General features: G+C 53.1%; 1 long non-coding RNA gene across 1 annotated transcript; it reads left to right on the top strand.

The window, feature by feature from the left end:
- Positions 1-2,185: 2,185 nt before the first annotated feature.
- Positions 2,186-12,036, top strand: LOC139031910 (uncharacterized). Its single transcript, XR_011484434.1, has 3 exons — positions 2,186-4,231; positions 8,046-8,341; positions 10,650-12,036. It is a non-coding gene; the product is annotated as an uncharacterized lncRNA (long non-coding RNA).
- The last annotated feature ends 7,338 nt before the right edge of the window (positions 12,037-19,374 follow it).

Raw genomic sequence — 19,374 nt, 5'->3', positions numbered from 1 at the left:
TGCGTGAGAAAAAAAAATCAGTTATCCTTGACTCAAAAGCAAATGACAATTACCTAGTTGCAATAATGAAAACGCAGAAGAGTGATTGGCCCAAAGTTTGGGCTGCAGCTACTTTGAGGGACTGGGAGAGGAAATGATAACTTAAAGAGAGGTAAATGCCTCAGCATCCTGTAATATTGCCTAAAGCTGTTGAATCGAGAGACTATGATGAAAGGAATGTTTCTTTAAGTGTATAGATGATGTAAGTATTCAGTACTGAGAGGCTTAACTGAGAGTTGAAAGCCAATGTCTTTGAGAAGTTGGGGTGTGGGTGGGGACAGTTGTTTATAAGCCCTTTAGCAATGTTTGACTTGCTGTGTGTGCTAAGTCACTCTAGTCATGTCTGACTCTGGGACACTATAGCCTGCTAGGCTCTTCATCCGTGGCATTCTCCAGGCACAAATACTGGAGTGGGTTGCCTTGCCCTCCTCCAGGAATATTTGACACATGTGTCCTCTTAAATGTATATCTGTATACACACACACACTCTCTCTTTCACACACATGCATGCATGTCCTACTTACAGAAAGATGAAAAGGAGGAATGGAGAAGAACCAGCCCTGCCTTCTAGGAGGGGGTATGATGAAGGGTAATAGGGTGTGACAAGGAGCTTAGAAGCTGGCAAGGGCATCTCTGGAAGAGCCCGGATCTTCTCGTCTAAAGTGGATCATGACATTTTAAATCCTCATTGTTGCTTTTAAACTTTCCAAAACCAGGAAGGAAACCTTACTGCCCCGGGGGGCAGGTGCCCCTGAGACCCAGGAGTCACTGGAGATCTGGGCTCACGATTTTGTCCGCATGTTGCCTTCTTCGCTGAGAAGCCAGGGTCCAGCCCCTTTGACCTCTGCCCGCGTCCCATGCCTGCTGCCGGGGGCTGGTGGGCACCATCATAGCAGGCGAGGGGACGCATTTGATCATCTTCCTGAGAGCAGGCAGGCTCACCAGGACAGTGTCAATCTCCTTGTTCACGGGAGGGGAGACCGTGGATGTCTGGGGTGGGGGCGAGCACTGCTGGGACTCACCGTGGCAGAGGCTGGGGACTCTGAACCCCGGAGGATTTGAGACCAGACAAGGACCCGTGACCCCTGTCCTTGCACAAACACAGGTATGACAAGGAGTCCCCGCTGAAGACATTTACAAGGAACACAGCCCTTGGCCAAGGCTTCCCTGGCATCTCAGATGCTAAAGAGTCTGCCTGCCAATGCAGGAGACTCGGGTCTGATCCCTGGGTCAGGAGAATCCCCTGGAGAAGGGAATGGCAACCCACTCCAGTATTCTTGCCTGGAGAACCCCATGGACAGAGGAGCCTGGCGGCTACAGGCAGAGAGTCCGCAGAGAGTCGGACACAGCTGAGGACTGACACTTCCACTTTCACTAGCCCTTGGCCCATGCTGCTCATTCTTCAACACCGTTATTTCCCACCTACCGCCCGTTTCACTTTTCCAGAAAGCCCAACCCTGCTCCGGGTTCAAAGGCAGCACCACTGACTCACAGCTCTCCTGGGAGGTAGTGATGGGACCAGAGTTGGCATTTTGCAGCCACTCAGACACAAGCGATTCCCAACTCAGGATCTTAGCAAACCCCCGGGGGCCCCAGTCTCCTCTGTGAAGTGAGAAGAGAACCCAGCTCCCGAGGTTTGGGCTGTGACTCTGCAAAGCAGGAGCTCGGAGATCACAGGCCTCCAGAGAAGCCCCTGCCGGCAGCCCAGCCAGCCATGCCTTCCCTGGCGGCCGGCTGCTTTCCACTCTCTCTTCCTCACAGATTCTCTTGCCCTCTTTATTTTTTCTCTCTCTGTCTCTAAGATAATCCTCAATATGATAGCAAATTCTCAGAGGCAAACGCACAGACAAAAATCACACGTTTCCAAACACCATGTTTCACCTGGGGGGACGCACGGACGGCCACGTTTTCTAACACATTGCTCTCTCTGCAGAAGGTGGTAGCGCAAGGACACTGCATCTGAAAGAGCAGACTCTGGGCCCCAAGATGGCAGGCGCGCCTCCTGCCGAGCCTCTTAATAGCTGTGAGCCCCGGAGCCCAGCGGAGCTGCAGTGACTCAACAGTTGGAGGGAGGGGCGGGCAGGGGAGGAGGGGACAGAGCGGGAAGGGGAGCCGGAGCTGGGGGTGGCGGCAGGGTGGTGGGCGAGGTGGCACCCTAGTCCAGAGCCTACAGGACAGGGGCATCCTTTTGGACGTGCCCCAGTCTGGAGGGGGCTTCTGCTGTCTGCATCCTCCGGGAGGATGTTCACGCTGGGGAGGTCACGCTGTCTGCGTCCTCTGGAGCCAGCTCCCCTCTGCCCTTGGGGCTCTTGCCTTGGTGCTGGCCTCTCTCCTGGGACAGGTGGTCTAGGGCCGCTTGGATCTGTTTTCCCAAGGAAGCAGCAAGACCCCAGGGATGGTGGTGATAAGGACCACCCCCAGAAGAGCTATTTCTCCCAGCCCTTCTCTGCGCCAGGTCAGAGGAGTCTGTGATCACCTCTCTAGAGGTCCAGTCTGGCTGGCTCCTCTGCTCCACCTCCCACCGTCTCCTGAACCCCCCCGCCCCCACCGCAGCTGCCCTTCTCATCAGTGTACCAAAACCATCCTTGTCACGTCACCAACCACTGCATCTGGGCAAATACAGGAGCTAACTCTCAACTCACCTTCCCTCCAGCACTTGACGTGCGGATCATCCCTCCTGGAAACATTTAGCTCTTCTAACTGTCTTCTAAGACGCCATGGTCTCCCGTGTCAGGAAAAATAGGTAAAGACTTTAAATGGGCAAAAAACAATCACCAAAACTGCCTAGAAATTTCCTGAGTGTCCTGTCTACTGCACCTGTCCATTTTTTTCCTCTATTTTTCCTTGAGCTATTTTACAAGTTGCACCAAACTGTTGTGGAAAACGGAATAATGAAAATGATTCCCAGGCACTGAAATGCAAATTAATTGCCGCTGCCGGAATGAAATTGGTTTTCGCCCTGTAGACAGAACTGCCAGGAATATATGTAAGTTTGTTTGTGGAATCCTTACGTCCTCTATAATGCTCTTTAAATTCTCCCGGCTGTAACATCTGACTGATGTCCTTGTTAATTAGCAAGTCAGAGAAACCCTTGGGGGTTCATTTTATGCTCATGTGAGCGTCGTGATTCTGCCTTTTGTTTATTCTCTGCTCCTGCTCTTCCTTCTCCTTCTCTGGAGACCCCTCCTCTTCTTCCCAGCTGTACCTGTGGCCCTACTGTTGCCCTCGGGTCTCTGCTCTTGTCTATCTATCGGCCCCCCTGCCCCCGCCCAGTGATGCTGCCCAGCCATGGGCTCAGCATCCAGAGACGTTAGAGGTCCTCAGACTTCACCCCGAGCCCCGCCGTCTCCCGTGGGCCGCATGCTAGCAAACACTGTCCCCTACATGGCCATTCGGCCACCTCAAGGCTCCATCAAACTGGCCACCATCGCCTCTCCCTAGTCTCTGACGTCTGTCACCCCCAGCCCCACCTACCCTCTGACTCTCAGCCAGAGGGGTCTCTGTGGCTCCACCCACCTCCCCAGCCTCCCTGCCTCAGTCTCCGCATTACTCACTGCTCTTCACACCTCAGCCGTGGCACTGGCCTAAACTGTTTGTCTGAAGAAACTGTTCCTCTGGACATATCCTTCCCTGCATTATCTGCCTGGTGAATTTCTCACTTTCTTCAGATGTCAGCTCAAATGTCACCTACTCCCAGGCTTTTCTTCACCTTCCTCTGAAAACAGCATCACCTACCACCTACCAGCCCTTTCCCCGGTTAACCTTTCTTCAGGGCATTTGGCGCATCTCACATAATTTGACATCTTAATGTGCTTTTTATTGCCATCTTGTCTGTCCTTTAGAATATAAATACTTTTATCTGTTTTGCTTATAGCTGCAGACCCAGAATCTAGGGACATACTTGGTACATAGTAGCTTCTCAATAAATAGTTATTGGGTGATTGATGACTTTCCCCATAAGGCAGCTCCCTTATGGGTGGGTATGCACATAATAGGCATAGGTGGGGACTCAGAAGATGAAATAAACACTGCAAGCAAAGGAAGACGTATGAGCAAAGTCATGCAGAAAAGCAAGTCTACCACAGGTCTCCCGCTTACTGTCTGTCTGCATGTGTCCCGTTTCTCTTCGATTCAACACGTCTTTCGAGGGTGTCCCGTGTGCCAGGCACCATTCTGGAGCTGAGATCGAGAGGTGAGTAAACCCTGATCCCAACCCTTGGGAAGCAGTGCAGTGAGAGGTCAGGGTGTGCAGACAGCTGATAGCCAAGGAGCCGCTGCTCTCGTGGGGTACCTGGCAAAGAAGAGGGGAGGCACGGGGCCCATTCGTCCTGAGGAGGTCAGGACAGCCTTCTCAGGGACAAGCAGCTGGAGTTTGAAAGATGGATGAGTCTGAGAGTGGAGTGGACAAAGTATATGTAAGAAACTGTCTAAAAACATTAAGTCATCTTACGGGATTGTTGATATGTATTGAGAAGAATTACATCAGTCAGGGTAAGCGAGGTTATGCTGAACTAACAAGCATCCCCTAAGTCCCAGTGGTTTAAACAGCGCCAGACGGTTTCTTCGCTCAGGTAGCGTGTCTATCATGCGTCAGCAGGGATCAGGAACAGCAAGCAGAGAGACTGTTTGTTGTGGTCACTTGGGGCCCCGGGCTCAGGGAGCAGCTGTGTCCTCAAACCCCGCCAGCTGCCGTGCAGATGGAAAGAGCCCTGGAGAGTCTCAGGCCCGCACTCCAAATGCTTGACCTACTTCTACGCACAGTTCATTGGTCGCGCTTGTTCCATGCCTCCCAGTCCCCACAGGGAAGACAGGACCCGGCACGAGTGGGTATGCACAGGCACACTCTGGGGGTGCCTGGGACCCATTCTTAGTCTGCTCTTTGCAGCAGAAGCCCAGTGGGGCGGGGGCGGCCTGCAGTCCGGCTAAAAGGCTGTGTTTCCTAGCTCCCATCCCTCCAGCTACAGCCACATGGACAACAAGGTGCTCGTGATGTTCTGGGGGGGCTTCTGTGAAAGGGGCTGCAAGGGGCGGGCCCAGCCCGGCCTTCTCCTCTCCTCCTGCCTGGGCCTCAGGAAGGGGACAGTCATCCTAAAAAGGCACGGCCACCAGCATGAAGACAAACTCTGCACACAAGATCTGAACAGCCCTCTAGAAAGCATCCTGGTCGCACACCACCCCTGGGAGGTCTGCCTGGCACTTCTCATTACCTGGGGAGAATAGATCCCTTCCTCATTAAGCCCGGGCTTATAAACCAGATCTCTGATCCAACACCCGGAGATTCTGACTCATGGGTCTGGGGTTTGTGCAGGAGCCTTCTTCCCTAATAAGCTCCCGAGTGACTGATGAGTGCGTGGTGCTGCTGACCGTGGACCACACTTTGAGATGCAGCCTGATGGATGGGGGCGGAGCAGGGGGCCGAGCCTGAGCAGAAGAGGGAAGCTCAGCCTGGTCCTGGAAAAATCGTGGGATTCCTGGTTACAAAGCAGTTAACCCACGAGCCCTCCCAGGTGGGGACTGAGTTTTGCTCATCGCCACACTCATTCACCATATCAGTCTTTTCTTCCTCAACCCCCTCCCACGCCCACGAGCGTGCTAACCCACCTAATATGTGTGTGCACTGAACAGAATGACATCGTTCCCTCTGCAGTCCATTTTTAAAAGCTTTTTTGTTTGTTTTTGGCCGCACCACATGGCCTATGGGATCTTAGTTTCCTTTAGTTCTCACTTCTCAGGGACTGACCCCAGGTCCTAGGCAGCGGGAGAGCGTGGAGTCTTAATCACTGGACCCACAGGGGGTTCCCCTCTGTGGTACCGATTTGAATCTCACCCTGGCCCAGCACTGAGTCCTGTGCGGAAGGTGGGTCCCACATTCGGCCTTGAAGCAAGCGCCCAGGTGACGCCCATACGGCTGGTCTGCAGACCACGCCTGCAGAAGCAGGGGCCAGGGCGTCCCCTCCCCACCGGCCAGGATACAGACCGGGGCTGAGCCAGCATGTAGTCTTCTGGGGCTGGCAGTGGGGAGCATGGCAGCCCCTCCGCGAGCCCCCCAGTGCAAGGGGCACCGTGTGGGAAGCCCCCAGCAGCCCCGGCTCCCTCTCCCTGGGCTGCGGCCGATAGCACCTGTGCACTCATGGCGGTTCCTGAAGTTCATGTCTCAAAGCCAAGCACCCAGGGCCTCCTCGTTCCTTCTTGAAGTCCCAAACCCCCGTGGGGCCCAGATTAAGAGGATGCAGAGAAGGGTGCCTTCCAACCGTGTGGTGATGTCTGCCGGGAGCTCTGGTGTGAATTGGACTTTTCAGCCCCAGCCCCAGGATGGGAAACAGCACAGACAGGGGGCAAAGGTCTGGACCCCAGGAGGGTGAAGACACGGGGTGGGGCGGGAGGCCAGGATGGGGCGCGAGGTGGGACCCGTGGGCACCCCTCCATGGCAGCCATGTGGCCCTGCCTCTGCCTCTTAGGGCTGCTCCACACACAGCCCAGCTGTGTCTGATCGCTTCCGTCACGCGTGGCCTGGAATTCCTCATCTGACGATCACCTGCACCCCGTGGGCCCCCTCTGTCCCCTCCTCACTGCCAGAGCTGCCCCACCCCCAGCACAGGAGTCTTGGCACGTGTTAGGGCCCAAGACATGTTTCTTGAGTGGACTGAACAGACCACTCAGCAGATCCGAGGCCTGAACAGACCTGCCCGGCCAGGCTCATATCGGGAACTCGTTTGGCAGCTTTAAAGTCGGCGGCAGTGAGGACTTTTGGGGGCGTGACCATCTACGTGTTTTGTGACTTATTCTCAGAACCAGCATCACAGAGGCCCGTGAGCAATTACAGTGAATTAACCTCAATCTCACTCCAGCACAGCCCCTGCCGGGCACTCCCTATAAAGACTGCTATATCCGCTTGGCAGGAACAATGAAGCACGGGCGATGCTTCCCCAGAGATGCTGACCAGCCTCCCGAAATGCGGTCCCCGAGGCCCACAGTCACAGTTAGGAATCCTGTCTGAACCACCGGTTCTGCGGCCTCCGGACAGAGCCCACGGCAGGGGCGCCTCTGACCCGGGCACCTGCGGCTTTGTTCTCCCGTGGCTGGAGGTCCCCACGTAGCCCCCACCAGCTTCTACCCTCCACGTGCCACTTTGGGAGGGAGAGTCTTTTCCAGGCAGCCCAGTCCAGGAAATGGCCTCTCTCCCTGGGTGATGCAGTAAACCTTCACGAGAAGCGTCCGTGTCTGTCTGGGGGAGGGAGACTAGGGGGTTGAGGCTTGTTGAGCAGACGTGTTATTCTCTCTGGCTGCAGTGGACGAGGGGAGTGCATAATGGCCCTGGGCTGAGCAGGGCTGTGAGGCACGGGGCTGGGCTGGAGGGGGAAGGATCCCAGGCACCCGCTGAGAAACAGGCTCTTTGGGATGCGAGAATGAGCTGTAATGAGCCAGAAGGGTGTTTATGCTTCCTACTGGACTCCCTGTGGTGAGGAGCGTGAGAGTGCTGGCCGTTTCATTATTGAGACTCCATTGATTCTGGAACATGGCCACAGGTGCGCACATGTTCCTCGTCATTGTCAAAATGGCCTGACCTAATACGCTCGGAGCGAATGCAACAGGCTTTCAGGGACGCGTCGGGTAACAGCCAGTGATGGTCAGCAGGGCCCCTGCAAAGTGCAGGCTCAGTGAGGGTGTGGGAGACGAACTCCCGAGGAAGCCAAGGCACAGGCGGACAAAAACGCAGGGCAGCCGGGTACCCTGGCATCTCAGACAAGCCACCAGGACGCTTGTAGCAGAAATGTGTCCTGAATATTGCATGGGACATATTTATGCCGTAAAACGTGGTTGTCTGGGGATTTCCTGGCAATCCAGTGGTTAGGACTTGGTGCTTTTACTGCCGGGCTCTAGGTTCAATCCCTGGTCAGAGAACTAAGATCCTGCAAGTTATGAAGGGTGGGCAAGAGTAATAATAATAATAATAAAATTAAAATGATTGTTTGAGAGTCCAATGTACCAGGGGTCCTGTATTTCAGCTGGCAAACCTACCTGGGAAGCAAAGCTCCTCACAAAGACTCCTAAATGGACTGCAGAACGCCAGGATGCCAGCACCCCAGGACGACAGCACCCCAGAAACCCAGGGACTGCAGCAGGCTGGGCTTCCCTGTCCTCCACCACCTCCCTGAGCTTCAGACTCACGTCCATTGGGTCGGTGATGCCATCCAACCATCTCATCCTGTGCTGTCCCCTTCTCCTCCTGCCTCCAATCTTGCCCAGCATCAGGGTCTTTTCCAACGAGTCACCTCTTTGCCTCAGGTGGCCATAGTATCAGGTAACCAAATCCGCTTAAATGGTTTGACATATTGTATCTGATAGACATTTTTTGCTTCTGAAAATGTCAACCTCTTGACAGAAAGGAGGTTAATAAATAGGCTAACAAGCTATTATTTAGCAAGGTAGCTTCTGCAGCTACACTGCTGTCCACACTGCTCTCACAGGTTCTCCAGACCACGCAGGTGGCCCAGGGCCACACATACAGCACACGTCTTAACCAAATCAGCCGGGGGTTCTCATCCCACTTTGAGAAAGACCACTTAAGGCTCAGAGATTGGCAAGACCTATCCCAAGCTCACACAGCGTGTTAGTCAAGGTGCTTTGGTTGTAAGTCAAGGTGCTTTGGTTGTAAGCAATGACAAACCTAGACAGTGTATTAAAAAGCAGAGACAGCATTTACCGACAAAGGTCCATCCAGCCAAAGCTATGGTTTTTCCAGTAGTCATGTGTGGGTGTGAGAGTTGGACCATAAATAAGGCCAAGCACTGAAGAATTGATGCTTTCAAACTGGGGTGCTGGAGAAGACTCTTGAGAGTCCCTGGTCAACAAGAAGATCAAATCAGTCAATTCTAAAGGAAATCAACCCAGAATATTCATTGGAAGGACTGATGCTGAAGCTGAAGCTCCAATACTTTGGCCACCTGATATGAAGAGTCAACTCATTGGAAAAGACCCTGATGCTGGGAAAAATTGAGGTCAGGAGAAGGGCGTGACAGAGGATACGATGACTGGATGGCATCACTGACTCGATGGACAGGAGTTTGATCAAACCTGGGTGGATAGTGGAGGACAGGGAAGCCTGGTGTGCTGTAGTTTGTGAGGTCACATAGTCAGACACGACTTAGCGACTGAGCAACGACAAAAGGGGAAAATGGATTCTGACCAGTATATGCAAAACAGAAATGAATTAGAAAATGAGGCACAGCACACAACGTTGATAAGAAGAAGAGAAAATGTTGCTCCAGAGGTGTGCAGACAGAGCTTCGTATCAGGTCAAGCGAGGGGACTGTGGTCAAGACCCTCCCTGAGGGCCAGATGTCCCAGCCAGGACACCTGAAGACTGACCCAGATGGGAATAGTCCGGCCTGACTGGCCAAGTAATTCATAGCAGGCACATCTGATTGGCTGGAAAGTTCAGGGGAAGTCTATCAGATTGGCTAAAAAGTATAGGACAGTTCCATCTGATTGACCACATGATTCTGAGCAGATGCAACTCATTGGCTAAGTAGATCAGCGGGAGAACATATGATTGGCTGGTTCAGAACACCTTCCCACACCCAAAGCGCAGGAAGACTGGTAAAGCCAAGGTCTGGTGCTTTGAGCTTCCTTCATAGTGTTCTTGGAGGGACAGTAGTCTTGAATCAAGATCTTATTTCCCTGTCCAGGGATTGAACCTAGCCTCCAGTCCACCAGGGCCTAGAGGCTAGAAGCAAAGTTCGGAGTCTTACTCCATCTGAAACCAAGAATGTTTCAAGGAGGCAAAAAACTGCAAAACAGATACAAAGTTTATTATTAGAGATGAAGTACAATATTTGGGAGAACACAGAGAGAAACAGTTTTATTTATTTATGTCAGAGGCATGGCAGAGAAACACACCAAAAGAGGAGCGCAGGTGTCCTGAGTAAGGAGCACAGTAAAGAGGTGATTTACATCACCTTCTATAGGACAGTCCTTCTGGGTCTTTTCCTATGTATGGTCAATTAACTTTTTCTTTCTCCACACCTGACTGGTCTTAGACCCTCCCCAAGATGCATGCACAGCTTTTTTCTAAGATGGATCCCTCCACAGAGGCCTATGGGTGCATGCCCACCCTTATTATGGGGTGGGACCCCCTCCGTTTTCAACCCCCATGAAGCTTTCCTGGGCATGTGCAGGCAGGGAAGTCTTCCTTGACCTCAGGAGTGCGTGCTTCATCTCTGTGCTTTAGCAGAGCTCAGCTTTTGCCACTAGCTCTGTCCTTGGAGTGTCCTTGGTGGGGCCTGTCCTCCCCACCAAGACCCAGGAGAGCAGGAGAGGAGAAAACCTTCCCCGCTCGGCTGGGGCGCTGTGGGCTGGGAGCTGACCTGAACCGGGCGGCCCGCATCCGAAGCCCTGTCCTCTCCATTCCACCTGTTGCGTCTCTTCAAAGCTGGCTGCGGGGAGGGCACGCAGGCCCCAGGTTGTCTCGCTCTGTGACTGCCCCCAGGCCACACAGCCAGCGCTCAGCTGCCTATGGGATGAACGAACTGGCCCGCACATCGCAGATCTCGGACGGCGGCACTGTCTTGGTTTCCCAGCCCTCCTGTCCTTGTTTGTCATCCTTGCAGACTGCACCGACATCACAGCGGCCACAGGTCCTGGTTTGCCAACACCATCCCTGCTTGATGGGCTTCCCTGTAGCTCAGCTGGTGAAGACTCTGCCTGCGATGCAGGAGACCCCAGTTCGATTCCTGGGTCGGGAAGATCCCCTGAAGAAGGGATAGGCTCCCCACTCCAGGATTCTTGGGCTTCCCTTGTGGCTCAGCTGGTAAAGAATCTGCCTGCAGTGCAGGAAACCTGGGTTCGATCCCTGGGTTGGGAAGATCCCCTGGAGAAAGGAAAGGCTGCCCACTGCAGTATTCTGGCCCGGAGAACTCCATGGACAGTATAGTCCATGGGGTCGCAGAGAGTCGGACACGACTGAGCGACTTTCACTTTCACTTTCCCTGCTTTATTCCTGCTGCCCATGTGATTACCGGTAAAACTCCCCTCCTCAAAACCGTCCAGTGAGGACGACAGAGGGTCCCCCCAGATGGGGAGGCTCCTCTGAGGAGCACGGGGAAGGCGGCCGCAGGTGGTGGGATTCACCGTGTGCACCTGGCGTGTGCTGCTTGGGGTTATTTTTGCCATTTTTATATCCAGTATTTCCTTGTTACCTCTCCCAGAAACATCAACTGAGATGAAGTAGAAAGACGTCTGGCCTCTGGCTCATGTCTTCTCGGCTGCAAGCTCGACTCCAAACCCCAGGTTCTGTTCGGGGTCTGGAGTAGGGAGGCTTTGCAGAGGCTGCCCTTAACGTCAGTAGACTGTCTCCTCCCAGGGTCTGTGTTCAGCAGATGACCCACCCCCCAGCTCACCGCGCTGGCTCTAGGAGGGCAGCTGGAATCCCAGACACACCCCTCCCCCTACCCCACCCAGCCCTCCTTCCCACCCTGGCCAGCCCCCCGCTCAGCCTGAGCTCTGCCACAGCCGCGGGGGAGAGCCAGCTGACCAGGGTGGACGTCTCAGAGCAGCCAGAGGGACTGAAGGCGGGCGCTGCAGCGGCTCACCCCAGAGAAGCCAGCCCCGGCCGAGAGTGACCCTGCACCCGCCCCACTGCGGCGGCCACGTCCTCCGCTCTCTGTGCAAGCTCTGGGCCGCTAATCACACCAAGTTCAGTTCAGCTCAGTTCCGTCGCTCAGTCGTGTCCGACTCTTTGCGACCCCATGGACTGCAACATGAGCCACCCCCAACCTGGGATGCACGAACAGGAGTATTACGTCCACAACAGGGGAGGTGAAGTGCAGCTGGGCTGCAGGCTTATAGTCCCAGACTCTGGAATACAGCACTCACTTCCCAGCACCAAACTCTGGACGGGAGGCGGCGGCATGTTAGTAACAGACCCAGGAATATAGACGAACTAGACATTTTCTAATTTTGATCTTAAATAAAGCCATTACGCTGAACTTTATTTAATTCTAATGCAACGTTTTACTTCTTTCCCTAGTTGCTAAGTTGAGATTTTCCCCCTACCTATAAGTTTGATAACTTAGATATTGTAAGCATAACTCTGCAAATAATGTCATTAAATATGTCTCCTTACTATAATATTATCTTTTGTGGCTTTTCTTCTTCTTCCACCTAGGATTTTTAATTTTTCAGCTACAGGTGTATTGTGTTCTGCTGAAAGTAATAGCTGCTCTTCATGGAAATGAGTATGTGTTTACCTCTAACCCCATTTACTGATTTCTTTTCTCAAGCATGGCCATCATATTTTGCAAGTGGCTTTCACTATCTCTCAAGAGGGCCTCGTGGTTTTGTTGTTTAAGCTGTTAATATGTGGAGCTGTATTGATATGTGTTAATCATCTCTCAAATTCTTGGATTAACCCTACTTGGTTATGTTGAATTAATTCTTTAAAAAGAAACAGAATAGATCGAGGAAAAGTGGCAAGGAAAGACAGGGACCCTTGAGCCAGGAGAAGGGTTGCTTCAGGGGAGCGTGAAGATGCGTAGTATGGGAAATAGTGCCCGGTCATGGAAGACAGGTGGTCCTGTCCCGCACACCCCAGAAGGCTGAGCTATTGGTTGGATGTTCATTCCTTTGTAGCAACAGTTTCCTCAGACAGAGCTCTTCCTGGGTGCCCGCCTCCAGGGGGACCGCTTTGCGCACGTTATCTTTTGAAGGTTGGTAACCTCCTGCGCTGGGGATCCGGTCTTTCCCTGGAGCACAGTTTCTGACACTTGTCCACCTTGTGCAGTGGGCACCCGTCGTGGGATCCCGCTCGGGCCCTGTCCCTGCTCGGAACCAGCAGGGCCTCTCCACGTGGAGCAGCTCCAGTGCCGAAGTGGCCGGTCCCTCACTGAGCAGCCCCTGGGTCTGTGCCTCTCGCCCTCCACGCGTCTGCAGTTACAGTCCCCGGGGTGACCAAGGAGACGTCCTGCTTCACGAGGGTTCAGCCACAGAGGGAGGGGTCTGGAGAAGGGAGAGTTCCCAGCTTGGGGTGGGGGGTGCTCCTGCTGCCAGGGTGCTGGGGGCTGGGTGCGGGGTTTCGTGCGTCTGCTGGACCTGCAGGCGGCTTCTCAGAGTCACGTTCATGTGGGGACCCTCTGAGAAGCTTCCAGAGAATGCAGAGCTTCCAACCCCCAGGCAGGAGCTCGATGGCCGACCCTCCCTGAGACCTGGCCACACATCGTTCCTCCGGGACAGTGAAGGTGAGATGGGAGGGGGCAGGACCCCCGGGGAGGCTGACTCCTGGGCCCGGCACAGGGACCAGCGGCCAGCAGGGCCAGCGGGAGGGCCCCCTGGAGCCCGGGGAGCAGGCCGGCCAGCAGGAGATAATTAGCATCTGGGTGCGGCTCAGTGTGCTGGCACAGCCAGGGCTGGCAGTGCCCGTCCTCCTCTCTCAGGCCAGCTCAGTGGAGATAGGTGATAGGGGTGCTCCTGGAGTCCACGCTGAGCTCTTGGCACCAGCCTGGGGCTAAGGGCATCCTGCGGGGTTGCGTTTAGCCCTGGGAGCCAAAGGCTGTGTCAGAGATGAGGATGGAAGCAGAGGAGAAACTTGTTTGGGGACAACTCGAAAGGTCCAAACCCCAGGATCCTGATTCCTGCGGTCAAAAAATAGTCACAACCTAAAAGTTGAGAGTTGTGTTTTATTTGGCAGAAATTTTTAGAACTCAAGCCCGGGAGGCAGTGTCTCAAGTGACCCTGAGAGAACTGCTCCAAGGAGATGATGAAGGAGGAGCCAGGTTACATAGAAGTTTTGCCACAAAGGGCAGGTAGTTTGAACATCAAGAGGTTATTGTTAATTACAGGAAACCAGGGGCTTCCCTGATAACTCAGTTGGTAAAGAATCCATCTGCAATGCTGAGACCCCAGTTTGATACCTGGGTCGGGAAGATCCACTGGAGAAGGGATAGGATACCCACTCTAGTATTCTTAGGCTTCCTTTATGGACACAGTGTCAGACTTTATTTTTGGGGGCTCCAAAATCACTGTAGATGGTGACTGCAGCCATGAAATTAAAAGACTCTTACTCCTTGGAAGGAAAGTTATGAGCAACTTAGATAGCATATTAAAAAGCAGAGAGATTACTTTGTCAAAAAAGGTTTGTCTAGTCAAGGCTATGGTTTTTCCAGTGGTCATGTATGGATGTGAGAGTTGGACTGTGAAGGAAGCTGAGTGCCTAAGAATTGATGCTTTTGAACTGTGGTGTTGGAGAAGACTCTTGAGAGTCCCTAGGACTGCAAGGAGATCCAACCAGTCCATCCTAAAAGAGATCAGTCCTGGGTGTTCATTGGAAGGACTGACACTGGAGCTGAAACTCCAATAATTTGGCTAACTTGTGTGAAGAGTTGACTCATTGGGAAAGACCCTGATGCTGGGAGGGATTAGGGCCAGGAGGAGAAGAGGACAACAGAGGATGAGATGGCTGGATGGCATCACCAACTCAATGGACATGAGTTTGGGTAAACTCCAGGCGTTGGTGATGGACAGGGAGGCCTGGCGTGCTGTGATTCATGGGGTCAGAAAGAGTCGGACATAACTGAGCGACTGAGCTGAACTGAACTGAACTGAACTGATGACTCAGCTGGTAAATAATCTGCCTTCAGTTCAGGAGACCTGTGTTCAATCTCTGGGTTGGGAAGATCTCCTGGAGAAGAGAAAGGCTACCCACTCCAGTATCCTAGCCCGGAGAATTCCATGGATTATATAGCCCATAGGGTCGCAAAGAACTGGACACAACTGAGTGACTTTCACTTTCACAGGAAACCAGACATCCCAAGTTAAGGAACTGAGTGCTTTTCTATGTATGGGAGGGCTTCCCAGGTGGCACTAATGGTAAAGAACCCAACTGCCAATGCAGGAGGTATAACAGACGTGAATTCGACCCCTGGGTCGGGAAGATCTCCTGAAGGAGGGCATGGCAACCCACTCTAGTATTCTTGCCTCGAGAGTCCCCATGGACAGAGGGGCCTGGTGGGCCACAGTCCATAGGGTCGCACAGAGTCAGATATGACTGAAGCAACTTAGCATGCATGTATGCTCTGTATGGGAAGATGCAAGTGTCTGGGTTCACTGAAATCATGCCTTTCAAATGCATCTCAGCTATCTGGGACCAGTATCACGTGTCTTTCACACCCAGAGTTCCTCTGTGCTCACCGTAGGGAGTGGCTGCAACTTGATGGCTGAATGCCCTGGAAGGCTGGAGTCCATGATAACTCTGACATCCTTGTGTACTGATATGGCAGGAAATACTTCATTTCTCACACCAACCATCCATCCAGCACCACACTGACCTAGTCCTCATGGTCTGCCGTCCAGCTCAGCTCAAGTTTACTGAACACTTGCTATATGTGACCACTGGTCCTGGTTCCCAAAGAACCATCTCCTCTATTTCTCCTAGTAGCCTCTGTGTAGAAATTCTTAACCCCACTAATTGCAGGGAGGGAACTGAGGTTTGGAGAATTTGTCACTTGCAGAATGGGGAAGGTGGAGCCCAGGTCTGACTGCGATCCTGGCTCCCCATCACCCAACACTCAGTTGCTCCCAGATCTGAGAGCGGTCCTGATGTAAGGAAAGGCCAGCCATTCGGAACACAGAGAGCCAGAGTGAGTGGAGATGCGTTGACCTTTCCTGGGCCTGGCAGTGACCAGCTCATGGGTGGGGTTGGCCTGGTGCATTGGCCCACAGCCATTCCATCTGCCTTCTGGGGAGCCTGCCTGTATTGCAGAAGCTGGGAAACTGCAAACTGCATTTCTCGGGTTCTTCTCCCTTGTGAGGCAGGAGGTAGACAGGCTCCAGGTTGAGCAACTCGAGTTTCTCCCCTGCAGACAGATGCTCCACAATAGCAGGAGTGAAGAGAGAAGACCTGAGCCTGCCCAGATAAGAGACAAAAGACCACATATCCCTCATTCTTTAGGTCCAGGAGCCCTTTCTGACTACCTGCGCAGGAAGGCTCCTTGAAGGTCAAAAAGGGAGTGATGTCAACTCCCCATAGGCCTCTTCTCTAGAGCCCACCTTGGCTGAGAGCTGCGTGCATGCATATGGTGTGGGGGGGACCCTGAGATGAACCAAATACGGAGCAGAGAAGACAAAGCAGATGACTGGCTAGAGGAGATCTGAAAGAAACGCCCCAAATAAGTGATCCAAACCACCATGAGGGCGTGCCTCTGTCACTGAGACTGCCCCTGTGCCTATCCACACATCCTCTTTTCCTCCCAGTAAAGACTTTTCTGGGCTTCCCTGGTGGTTCAGATGGTAAAGAATTCCCCTGCAATGCGGGAGAGCTGTGTTTGATCCTTGGGTTGGGAAGATCCCCTGGAGAAGGAAATGACTACCCACTCTAGTGTTCTTGCCTGAAGAATCCCATGGACAGAGGAGCCTGGTGGGCTGCAGTCCATGGGGTTGCAAAGAGTCAGACACGACTGAGTGACGGAGCACAAAGACTTTACTTGCTTCACTACTTTTTGCCTCTTTGTAGAAATTCATTTTCTGCAAAGGTGATGGGCCAGGGCCTTTTCGCTGACCACTGTCCCTGGGGGTCTACTGGCCGGGATTTAGCACTCTCACTCTCATGGCCTGACTTCATTCTCTGGCCGGGAAACCGAAACCCTGCTTCACGTTGCGCAGGTTGAGGCCACCTGAGATCACGTGCAGCTGGGGTTCTGAATGAAAATTTTGCTGAATGCAAATTACACAGGGAGGACCCTGTCCCCCGTTATAGCCGTGTGTGAGCTGTGAACGGCCTGTGTTTCTGCTATAGATGCAGCCGTGGAGCTGTGGGTGCCGTGGCCTGGCCGCTGGTTTCATGGCTGTTGAGGGGTGGCTGCGCAGGTGGCAGCAGCCGACCCCCACATCCCAGTCCCTGGGGATGTTCGAGAAATCAGCTCTTCCAAGGGCAGCGTCCTGACTGAGCTCTTCTGGCCGGGCTCGCCTGGAGGCCCAGCCTGGGACTGTGACTCCTGCCAGTCCAGGATCCTTTGTCTTAAAACCTAAATCAAGAGTGGTATTTGTTTCCTGCAACTTAAACTTAACTGATGACTCTGGGAATTTTTCTAGCAACCCAAGAGACAGAGAAGAAGCAAAGGTTGAAGCTGTCTTTTTTAAAAAACATATTATTTTTATTTATTTATTTATTTGGCTGCATCAGATCTTAGTTGCAGCATGAATGATCTTTAGCTGCAGCTTGCAAACTCTTAGTTGCTACATGTGGGATCTAGTACCCTGACCAGGGATCAAACTCGCCCTCTCTCCCTGCATTGAGAGCTGGGCGTCTTAGCCACTGGACCACCAAGGACGTCCTGAAAGTATGTCCATTTTATAGATTAGGGACCCCAGGCAAAAGAGGCTAATCAACCCAGAATCCCTCATGGTGCTAAGACTACCCATGGGGTTTTAACTCCAAGCCAGGAGGGGTGCAGTGCAGACTAAAAGGAAAACCTGCTGTCAGTGTTTGGACCCCTGCCTGCTTTGGATCCCAAAGTATTTCTTCCCAGAAGAGCTTCACTGGCAACTCTGAGTCTAGTCATCAGTGTGATCCCATTGTTGAGCTCCCAGAGAGTGGGATTCATGTCACTTGCAGGAAACAATACAAATGCGGTAGGATAAAAGTGATTGTTTTGGATTGATTATGCAACTTACAATCCGTTATAATAGATGCATATAATATGCAAATGTATGCACACACTTCCGAATGTGAAACTGCATAATCTCTTACCTCACCCTTTGAAATCTCTGGCAAAATGCAGTGTCGGCATCGGGATCTGTTTGGACATCAAACTGAGCTCAAATAAGGAGATTAGAGAAAAGGGAACTGCCGGCCTGTCTTTTTCCATATCATTTCACGATAATTTCGTGGATCCATCTTCAGGATCAAGGCAGGATGCTCTTAATGCCTTTAATGCAGGCTAAGAGCCTAGAAAAGCACTAGGTGGTCCCATTTGCTGTGGCAGCCACAACCATGGCGGAAATGACCAGTGACCAGGGTCCCATCAGGCCTGACCCCTGCCCAGAGCCCTGCAGGGCAAGAAACCTGTGAAGAAGAGGGCCCTCCTCTCCCCTTAGCTTCAGCGGGTATCCAGGGTGGGGATTGAGGGGCAGGATAGGGGATGTCTGGCATCATGGCTGGATGGGGAGGCCCAGGATTGGGACCGAATCGGGTGCTGCCCAGTCCTCCAGGGTGTGGGCTGGAAAGAGGCAGCTTTCCCTGCTCCCATCCCCAGGGTCCCCATCCCCAGGGCCTCTGGTGGAGCCTCAGTTAGTGGGGGAGGGAACTAGGATCTGCCCCCCTCACCCCCGCTGTGGTCCTGCCGCCCACTGCCAGGCACCCAGGACAGTCCTGGAGCCTCACCTACCACCCCTTGCACAAGAGCGCTTCCCAATGGGGCCCAGGACAGGATGGGCAGGAGAGCCGGCCCGTGCTTCTGCAGGTGGGGAACCAGGTCAGAGCGGAACGGAAGGCAGGCCTGAAGCGTGTCCCTGACTCTGGGCCCACCTGCCACAGCCCCTGTCTGCTCCTTCCCAGAGATCCTACGCCCCCTCCCCCCTCAGTCCCCCTTCCCCCGCCCGAGCTCCAGTGTGAAGCCTGACCCACCTTTCCTGGCTGGTCCTGGCACACTTGCTATTTTCCGCTAACTTCCGTGCCCACTTCCCAGTACTCCCTGAAAATAAAAGCGCAGCCTAAACATGGAGAGCTATATTCTATTTGATGGACAGATCTGAGGACTTAAGCCCCAGACACAGCATCTCAAATAATTCTGAGGGGCTCCTCTGATGAGTTGTGGGGGAAACCAGGATATATAGGGCTTTTTGCAAGAAAGACCAGGTAGTCAGAACATCAAAAGATGACTGTTAGTGAGAGCTGGACCATAAAGAAGGCTGAGCATCGAAGAACTGATGCTTTTGAACTATGGTGCTAGAGAAGACTCTTGAGAGTCCCTTGGACAGCAAGGAGATCAAACCAGTCATTCCTAAAGGAAATCAACCCTGAATATTCATTGGAAGGACTGATGCTGAAGCTGAAGCTCCAACACTTTGGCCACTTGATGCGAAGAGCCGACTCATAGGATAAGACCCTGGTGCTGGAAGATTGAAGGCAGGAAGAAGGGGAAGACAGAGGATGAGATGGTAGGATGGCATCACCAACTCAGTGGACATGAAATGAGCAAACTTCAGTAGATGGTGAAGGACAGGGAACCCTGGTCTGCGGCAGTCCATGAGGTTGCCAAGAGCGGGACACGACTTAGCAACTGGACAACAGACACCTCAAGTTAAGGAATTCAGTGCTTTTCTCTGAATGGGAAGATGCAAGAG

Source organism: Odocoileus virginianus, chromosome 28, assembly GCF_023699985.2.
Source record: "Odocoileus virginianus isolate 20LAN1187 ecotype Illinois chromosome 28, Ovbor_1.2, whole genome shotgun sequence".
NCBI classification, from domain to species: domain Eukaryota; kingdom Metazoa; phylum Chordata; class Mammalia; order Artiodactyla; family Cervidae; genus Odocoileus; species Odocoileus virginianus.
Note: the sequence above shows the minus strand (reverse complement) of the source record. Positions and strands in the feature narration are given on the sequence as shown.